General features: G+C 27.3%; 1 pseudogene; it reads left to right on the top strand.

Annotated features, from left to right (window-relative positions):
• Positions 1-8,487: 8,487 nt before the first annotated feature.
• Positions 8,488-9,171, top strand: LOC111281761 (transcription factor TGA1 pseudogene; annotated as a pseudogene).
• The last annotated feature ends 358 nt before the right edge of the window (positions 9,172-9,529 follow it).

Below are 9,529 nucleotides of genomic sequence, written 5' to 3' on the forward strand. Positions count from 1 at the left end.
AATTTCTTATAAAATGCTATGAATGGGAATTGATACCTTCTCGTTGAAACCTTTTTACAATAAATTTTTAAATAATTATTTAAAATTTAATACTATTACTTAAAAATTAAAATTATTTCATTTTAGCTTTTACAGTAATGTCATAATATTCAAATATGAGAACTTGTTTATTAGATACAAAAAATATAGAGTCGCTACTAATAGTTTTTTATCTAAATATAATTGGTCGCCTATGTGAAACAATCTCTTTTAAAGCTATTCTAAACTTGATTAAGGAAAGTTTTAGCATCTTCACACACCCAAAATTAATACCAAATTAGTCTTATGTTATCTTATCCAAGTCCTAATTAAAATGGTCTTTGTTACTTATTTTTATTAACTTTGATATTTATATATTGGAAAAAAAACTTTAGACTTTAATAAAAATTTTTTTTTCTCACCTCAAGAATATTTAAGGTAAACTTATTATTTACTTAAAAAGGTTTCGTTGTTAAATTTATTAAATATCTTATATCAAAAAAACAAATTTATTCACAACAATTTTTATTTATTTATAAAATATTAATTACAAATAATGATATAAACATATTTACAACTTTCTAATCATAAAATAATACATTTACACTTTTCTAAAAAAATTAATTCTATTTTTATTTTTATCAATTCGATCAATAAATCAATCGGTAAAAAAATAAAATTGAAATAAAAAACAAATAATGAATAAATAAATAAATAAATAAGTAAAAATACTAGCAAAATAAAATAATTTCATAAAATAACTATTATCAAAAATATTATCCCAAGCCACATTAGACAACAAATAAATATAACATCATAATAAATAAAAATTAAAAAAAAGAGTACCTAACCAATGCTCTTGGACTCACCCGAAATGAAGCCTACTACCAAGAAAATTGTTGTTAGATTATGTTTGCTTTAATATTACGTGTGTGGCTCGTTTTTCTTTGTGATTCTTTTTTATTATTGTTGATTGTTTAATTGCTAGTTGTCTCACTGATTTGCCGATTGTTGTCGTGATTTTCCCTTCCAATTGCTTATTGATTTTTCTACTCCATTTGCCCAAGAACTTATTGTTCAAAACTTAAAGTTTTATGTTGCTTGATAATTGTTGATTATGTTGCTTCTTATTTTTTTTAAGCTTGAAATTTAGCTCTTTATATAAAAATTGGATTCTTTTTCAATTTGAAAAATTTTAATACCAATTGAATTTATCAAGATCTTGTCAAAAATTTATTTCCTTCTTATAGAAACTTGATTACCAAGAATTACCAAAATCGAACTTAACTTTTAATTTTCAAATCTAAATAAAATCACAATCTTTAAAAAAAAATCAAATTTTATATTCAAAATGTAAATAAAAAACACTTTTAGGCTTAAAATCTAATTTCATAAATTAAACCTTGACTGAATGATTTTGCAATCTATTATCGAAATAAAATTTGAAGCTTGCTAAATATCAAGAACAATTCTTAGACAAAATTGAGTGTCTTATAGTTGTCCCTCTTTGCATATCCATTTTGTTTGGTTATCACTTGTCCAACAAAACATAAATACTAAGACCTCAGATATTCAAAATTTGAAAAAAAAAATTCACAATTGGAAAACATGTTGAAATTCATAGATATGCTAAAATTCAAATTTTAAATTTTCAAAGATTCGAAATTCAAAATTTAACGATTCATAATTGAAAATTCCAAGATTCACAAAATATTCAAAGGAATTTAAGGATTAAGAACATTCAAAGATTCACAAAAGTGTTCAAAAATTCACAAGAGTGAAGATTCACAAAAATAAATTTTGCAAGAATTCAAAGGTTTGCAAGGGATCAAAGATTCATAAAAGTTCAAAAACTCGCAAGAGATCATAGATTTACAACTGTTCAAAGATTCGTAAGAGATCAAAGATTCACAAGAGTTCAAAGATTCACAGAAGATCAGAGATTCACAAAAGATAAAAATTTTGCAAGAACTAAAAAATTCACAAAAGATTAAAGATTCCAAAAAATAATGGTTTGCAAGAGTTCAACGATTCATAAGAGATCAATGATTTTCAAGAGTTCAAAGATTTACAAATAAAATTTCAAAATTTTCAATTGTAAATATTTGCAAATAATTTTAAAGATTCACAAATGAAATTCAAAATTTCACAACTGTAAAGATTCACAAATAGTTTCAAAGATTTCCAAATGAAATTCAAAATTTCGTAATTGTAAATATTCACAAATAATCTCAAATATTCATATTCAAAAACCAAAAATTCAAATATTTTAGAAATTCACATCTACAATTTAAAAATTTAAAGATTCACATTGGAAATATTCACATTCAAATTTTTATATCCAAAATTTTAAAGATTCATATTAAAAAAATTTTAGAGATTCAAATCCAAACTGAAAATTTCCAAAATTCAAATATTTACATTCAACAAATTTTAGAGATTCATATCTAAAATTTAAAACTTCACATTTGAAAAAACTTTAGAGATTCATATATAAAATTCAAGATTCATATTTAAAAATTTAGAGATTCATATCCAAAATACAAAAGGCATTTGAAAATTGAAAGAGGCATTAAGACTTTAAAAGTTTTAACTAAAAGGCTCATCCCTAACAAAGACATTGAAACTTTAAGAATTAACATTTTTCTTTTAATGTACTAACATAGTTAGGCTTAAATTCTCAATTGGTGCCATGGGCTTAAGACTCAACTAGTGCTAGCTAATTTAGGCTTAAATCTCATCATGTGCTAGCTAATTAGGGGTTAAGTCTTATCACGTCAAACATCTTCAACATTTTCCCCCTATTTTTTATCTCTAATATCAAATATTTCTTCACCTTAAAGTTTGCACATATGCAAATGTCATAATGTGAATGCAAATGTATCCTATCAAGATACAGATACAAATGTTTATCTCACCCATAAAAATGTGAATGTTTCCCGCCAAAAATACAAATGCAAATAGTTATCCCTATGACTTAAACGCAACTGCTTTATGTAAAAACAACGATTCACAACTTTCCTTTTTCATCATTTTTCTTAACATATTCAAAAATCCTAATTAAATGATGCAAATGTTTATAAATGTTAAAGATTTAAATGCCCACCAAATGATGCAGATGCATGGTTCTAACTGTGACGTAAATATAATAGTCAAACAATGACTTAGATGATCACCAAATAATGCAAATGCATGGTACAAACAATGATACAAATCCAATATTCAAAACAATGATTTAAATCCTCACCAAATGATGCTTCTGTATGGTCCAAACAATTATGCAATTTATAAATTTCCTAAATGATGTGAATGCATATCCAAACAATTATGCAAATGCAAATATATAAAAAAAGATTTGTACATTCACCAAATGATGCATGATCAAGACAATAATGCAAATGCAATTATCAAAACAAATGCATTTTTGCTCCCTAGAAAGGTTACTCTTATCATATTGATTTGGAAATCATCTTTCTCCCACCCACCAAAATTCATATATATAACAATTCAAATTTTAATATTTTTCAAAAACTCCCAAAAGTATGCCAACACCAATTGTCCTAAAATAATAAAAAAATTACCCTACATAACAATTTTTCAAGAATAAAAATTTATCAATTATTTAAAAACATCTAACATTTAGATCTTTTTAAAATTGAAGATTACTACCTACAATGAATTAAGTGAATCGTTCATATCATGATCTTTCCAAAAGGATGAAATGACTTGGCACATCAGGATTTTAGTTACTAAGTAAGACTTTGTCACTAAATGAGAAAAAAAAATCAATGTTTCTTTATCTAGGCTCATAATTGAAAGTTTAAATTTATTGAAAAACGATTTGTTTAAAGCACAATCTATTTTACACTCCTTTAGATTCTTAATATGTGATATTTTAATAAATGTTAAGACTAGTTATAATAGATTTAAAATTTTCAAGAAAGGCTTAAATTTCAGAATAAATTTTCAAACTGGGTTAAGTTTCTTAGGTTTCTTAAAGGTTTCCAATACTTATTGGTTCATTTAAAATGCCTCATTTACTGCTTCTCTCTTTGCATGTAATTGCATGAATTATTTTCAAAATTCCAATATTGTTTTAGACTACCTTCGGGTTTTCACCCAAGAGCTTCATTCATTCTTTTTTTTTTCTTTCGACTTTTTCATCATGAATTTAAAAACTAAAAATTCATCCAAACCAAAAGTGATGGTGATTTTCCTAAAGAAAAGTTCTTCAATTTAAATATCCACACTTAATCAAAATGGATTTTTCAAAAGACATAAAGTAGGCCAGGGTTTAAGATTCTGAAAGAATGATAAATAGGCCTAAAAATGTGGTTAAAAGTAATCAAACCAAGAATCATTTCTTTCCCAAGAACGTTTCCACTTCTTAGAACATGTATTTTCATTTTCTTTCTTTTCATTTTCATTTTTCTTGCATGCTTTCATTTTTGACAAATTAAGTTTAAAATTTTGGAACTTTATATACTATAAGATTGCCTTTTAACTATAAGTATTCTTTCCTTGTCCTTAACTTTGAATCTAATATTTTCTCAAATAGATCTTCATTCATACTTGCCATTTAATGGGGAGAGTGATCTTTGATTAAAGTTCATTAAAAAAAAATTCAACAGGCTCAAAAGAGATAATAAATAGATATTTTTCTTTTGTGAAAGGAGTTTGAAAAATGGCCATTTATCATATCAAATTTGGATAGCTTTATTGAAAAGTAATTTTCAGGAAAAGATTTTCTCTTCTTTGATTTTGAAATCGTTTAAATATCTCATATACATAATGTTATAATCAATTGTTTTTTATTTTTTTTACCTTTCTTACAACTCAAGCTCAAAATTTATCATATCAATTTGCTACACCAAAGAAAGTCCTAATTACTCCAAATGTTCATGTAAACTTCATTCAATAAAAATGAAATGAATACCATCCAAATCAAAAGATATGAGGAAAATTTAATAGTTTGGCTTTTTGGTAAATTTGCCCTAAGATGTGAGCAAAGAAAAACTTTTTGGCAATGAATGAAAGAGAAAAAAATATTGTATATGTCAAGATGTCAAACAAAGATATTAAGGGAATATGGCTCTTTTGGTAATTATGCCCCAAGGAAGAAATTGAAAAGTTTGCGCTTTGTGAAGAACCTTGGATAGTGATGTGTTTGGAATAGCCTTGATACTTATCAAATTACCTAAATCTAAAATCTTTAAGAGACTGCTTCATCTTTTGGTTTACAAAAATTTTTTCAAAAAGGATTTTACAAATTTCATTGTCCATATCCTTAATAAAGCTTATTAACTTGAAAATCCCTTTTTATCAAGTGGAAATCAAGATCATAGGACTTAAGAAGTCAAGCTTTGAGTGGTGTGGTGTTCATTTGAATTGGAGTATGAAATGGTAAGTAAAATAACTAGGTATAATCATTCTTGACTATCATTCTTGACTGTCATTCTTAAAATTAATCACCAAGTCTTTTAAGATTATTTCCATAAAAGTTTTTTTTTTACAAAGAACATTTTTCAATTATGGAAAGAAATCATGTGAGCTTTTATTGTCAAACAATCTTAATTTCAAAAAGATTAAGAAAATATATTCAAACAACTATATTAAAAACATTATGAAAAATAAGAATTCATATTCAAAACAAGAATAAAAATGACGCAAATTAATAAAATGCTCTTGGCTTACATTAGCAGGTCTTTCTTGAGTTGAGGATTTTACATTAGCAAGTTTTTCTTGAGTTGAGGATTTTCTCGCCAAACTAAAAATTTGTCTCACTCAACTATTAATTTTTTCACAAGTTTAGAAGAAATAGAGTCGAGAAAGATATCTATTAGTCTTCATCTGGATTATTAGTGGAAAGTTCAATGGTTGGCATTGACAATGTTGAAGGGAAAAAAAGAGAGATCATGAGGGAGAAAGCAAGAATTGTGTAGGAAAAAAAAGATGACTTGGCTTAATCTTTCACTAAAGATAGTACGTATAAGAATGCTATAGATTGGAAAAAATTGTTTGAGGCATTGAAAGATCAATCACTGTAATTTTTCCCACCACTGAGAGAGCATGGAAATGTATTGTTTAAACCCTCAGATAACGTATTTGAAGAAGGAGCTCATTAATGGCATAACTCACTAGTAGCATAATTCATAGGTCAAGTTTTTAATTTCAGTCAATTTCAAAGACTAGTCAACATGATATAGGGGAATGAAAGAAATGTGAACATCAAACCCACTAATGAATACCTATTGATCTTAAAATTTTTTTCTGAGTAAGATTGAGATAGAGTTTTAGAGTTAGGCCCTTGGCACATACAAAACAAACCTATTGTAATAAGGAAGTGAAAAAAGTCTGAAAACCTTAGAATTTAAGATGAATAAGATGCCTATTTGGCTGCACCTGGAAATGTTCTATTAGAGCTATACATGAAAAAGGGATTAAGCTACATTGCCAGCACTTTAGGCGTTTCGCTATACATGGATAGGATTACAACAAATCAAGAAAGGCTAGTCGATGTATAGATTTGTTTAAAAGTGAATATAGAGATTCATTGATTCATTGATGTAATGTTCCGTAATGGAACTATCACTTTTATTTTTGTAGAAGTTTCATGGAAGCCACCAAAAGGCTAGCAATGTAATATATTTGGTCATATAGAAAAGGCATTCTTAAATAAGGATTCAATTAAAGTAGTAAAGGTATGGAAACCTAACTAACAACTAATAGTTGAAGCAACCAAGGGTAAGGGTGGAATCCATTAAAGAAGTGAATAAGGCTAGGACATAAATTATGCATGTAAAGATCAATTCAAGATCTAAGATAAAATAGAGTGTAAAAGTTCTCTTCACTAACCATTTTGCTATACTAGAGTTAGCAAATGAAGAGGAAAAAAATGAGAAAAATAGGGTTAAAAATGCTATGCTTACTTTTCAAGAGAATGTGATGGATGACCAAGTTCCCAACTCACTAAGAAAGACTCAAGTAGCCTCTAGTGGGGTTACAGAATTGATGAAATAGTTAAAGAACAAAAAAAAATGCCTTAGTGACAAAGGGCAAAACAAGCAAGTAAAGGTAGATCAAGTTACAATAGGAGATAATCCTTTTTTTTTTTTATATAAAATTACTAACTTGGAATGTTGGAGGGCTTAATGTTCCTCTAAAGCAAAAGAAAGTGATTGGTAGGATTAGAAGATTACAAGTAGATGTGGCATGTTTACTAGAAACTAGAGTAAAACAAAATGACATGTAGCAAGCATTGGGTACACATTTTTGTTGGTTGGTCTCTTACACATAACTACTCATTTGCCTATAATGGTAGAATTTTAATGATATGAAAGTCTAAAATGAAAATGGACCTGGTGGAGGCTATAGATCAAAATATTACGTGTAGCATTTTATATAGGACATAAAAGATTTATATTACAACTATATATGGTAGTAATAAAAAAGAAGATTATAGGAGGTTATGGATGAATCTACTTACACTATAAAGCAAGGTTGTTAAGTGCTCATGGATCTTGACTAGTGATTATAATATTGCAGCTCACCCATTTGAAAGCTCTGATTTTAATGGCTCTCAAGTTGTTAATACAAGCATAAGGGAATCTTAAGACTACTTACAAATGTTGGATGTCATTGACCACCTTTACATAGGGCTTTTGTTCATATGGAGTAATCATACTCTTTCTAAAAAGTTGGATCAAGTTTTACTCAATGACATAGGGCTTACACAGCTACTGGATTCAGTTATAGAATTTCTATCACCAAAGGTTTCTAATTACTACTTAGTCTTGATAAATATGAATATGCCAAGGCAATCTCCACTAAAGCTATTCAAATTTTTAATTTTTAGATAAAGCACCCAGATTTCTTGAAAATAGTGGAAGAATCTTGGAAAATACTAGTGAATGGTAAGCTGATGGCCATCATACACTAAAAATTAAAAAGGTTGAAATAGGACCTCAAAAAATTTAAGTAGTGTTTGGTTTAAGAAAACAACAATGTTTTTTGTTTTTATTTTTATAGTTGAAAAAATAGAAAACAATTTCTAGAAAATGAGAATGAAAATGGACTAAAACTAGAGAATAAAAAAAAATGTTTTGAGCATTTTCAAAGAAAACATGAAGAACAATTGGCAAATGGGAAAACACGGGTTTTGTAAACATTTTTTAAGTGTTCACTGCAAACTCACTAAACACCCAAGTTCGATTCATAGTAGACACAAAAGTTCACTACAAACATTTTAGCAAAAACTTGTTTAACTTTCCTTTAAACAAAAGTTCAAGAAGCATGAACTCTCCATCCACAGAGTTTGTACCTTTAAGAATGATGGATATTTATCAGCCCATCCACCATATTGGCATACAGAGAGAAAATTTGAAGAGTAATGTTAATCTACATATATCTGCATCAGTAATTGTCAAAACAAATAAAAAAAAAGAAGGATCTAAAACTACTTCATATGAAATGGTCGTAGCTTCTAACAAGTATGACTAAGAAACAACTAAACCTACTGACAAGATACAAAGGTGATTTGCACAAAGCCATGAGGCTTCTCGAAAAAGCCATTTGTGAAAAAAGGCTTATGTTTAATAGTTAGAAAATAGTTGTTTAAAGTTGATTCAATTAGAGTAAAAGCTTGGATAAATGAGGTAACAGGGTTTTTATATGGGTTAGTGGGTTTGAAGGTGGTCATCTTGGATTCTCTAAAGCAGTAAACTTAAGGATTGTTGCATTTGAGATGGAATACAGACATTGGATGGAAGAGTAAAATAAACAAATATGTGAATTGAATACTGCTTTGAATGCCTATACAAGCAATATGGACTTTGGCATACTTATAGAAAGTGGCTTAAGCCATTATTCAAAACTTTTCCACTTGAAATCAATTGCTGCAAATGATGATATTTTTTATGTGATGTCTGGCATGTGGAAAAACATCAACTGAACGATTGTTCACGTTAGAAATTGGAAAAATCATGTTGCTTTTATAATTTTTGCCTTTTAAGCTTTTGGTGGTCTAGTAGAATTTGGATGCACTTCTTAGTGTTGATTGGTTATTCAATTGGTGCTTTATTTAATTCATGATTTTAATTATTTAATTATTATTTTCAACTTTTTTGAAAATGTAAATACCAAAAAAATTTTCATAATTTTTATTTTTGAAAATAATTTTCATTTTCATGTACCAAACATGTTTTTTTTTTTTAAATTCAAAAATTACAAAATGAAAATTGTTTTCAAAAAATAAAAATGGAAAATGAAAACAAAAAATATTTTTTTCAACCAAACACAACTTTAATTTATCACAATATGGAGATCTTATGAGATTTTGTAGAAAAAATGATGGCAAAAAAGAAGAAACTGGCAGAAACGCAAATAGCTACTGTAGATACCCATTTGTGTCCGAACCTAATCGAATTGATTCCCTTTATATTTTTGTTATTATAGTATATATTATATGGTACCATTATTAATGTCATTATTACTATATTATTATTATTATTAT

This window comes from Durio zibethinus, chromosome 5, assembly GCF_047325235.1.
Source record: "Durio zibethinus cultivar Kanyao isolate XHJ-2024 chromosome 5, ASM4732523v1, whole genome shotgun sequence".
NCBI lineage: Eukaryota > Viridiplantae > Streptophyta > Magnoliopsida > Malvales > Malvaceae > Durio > Durio zibethinus.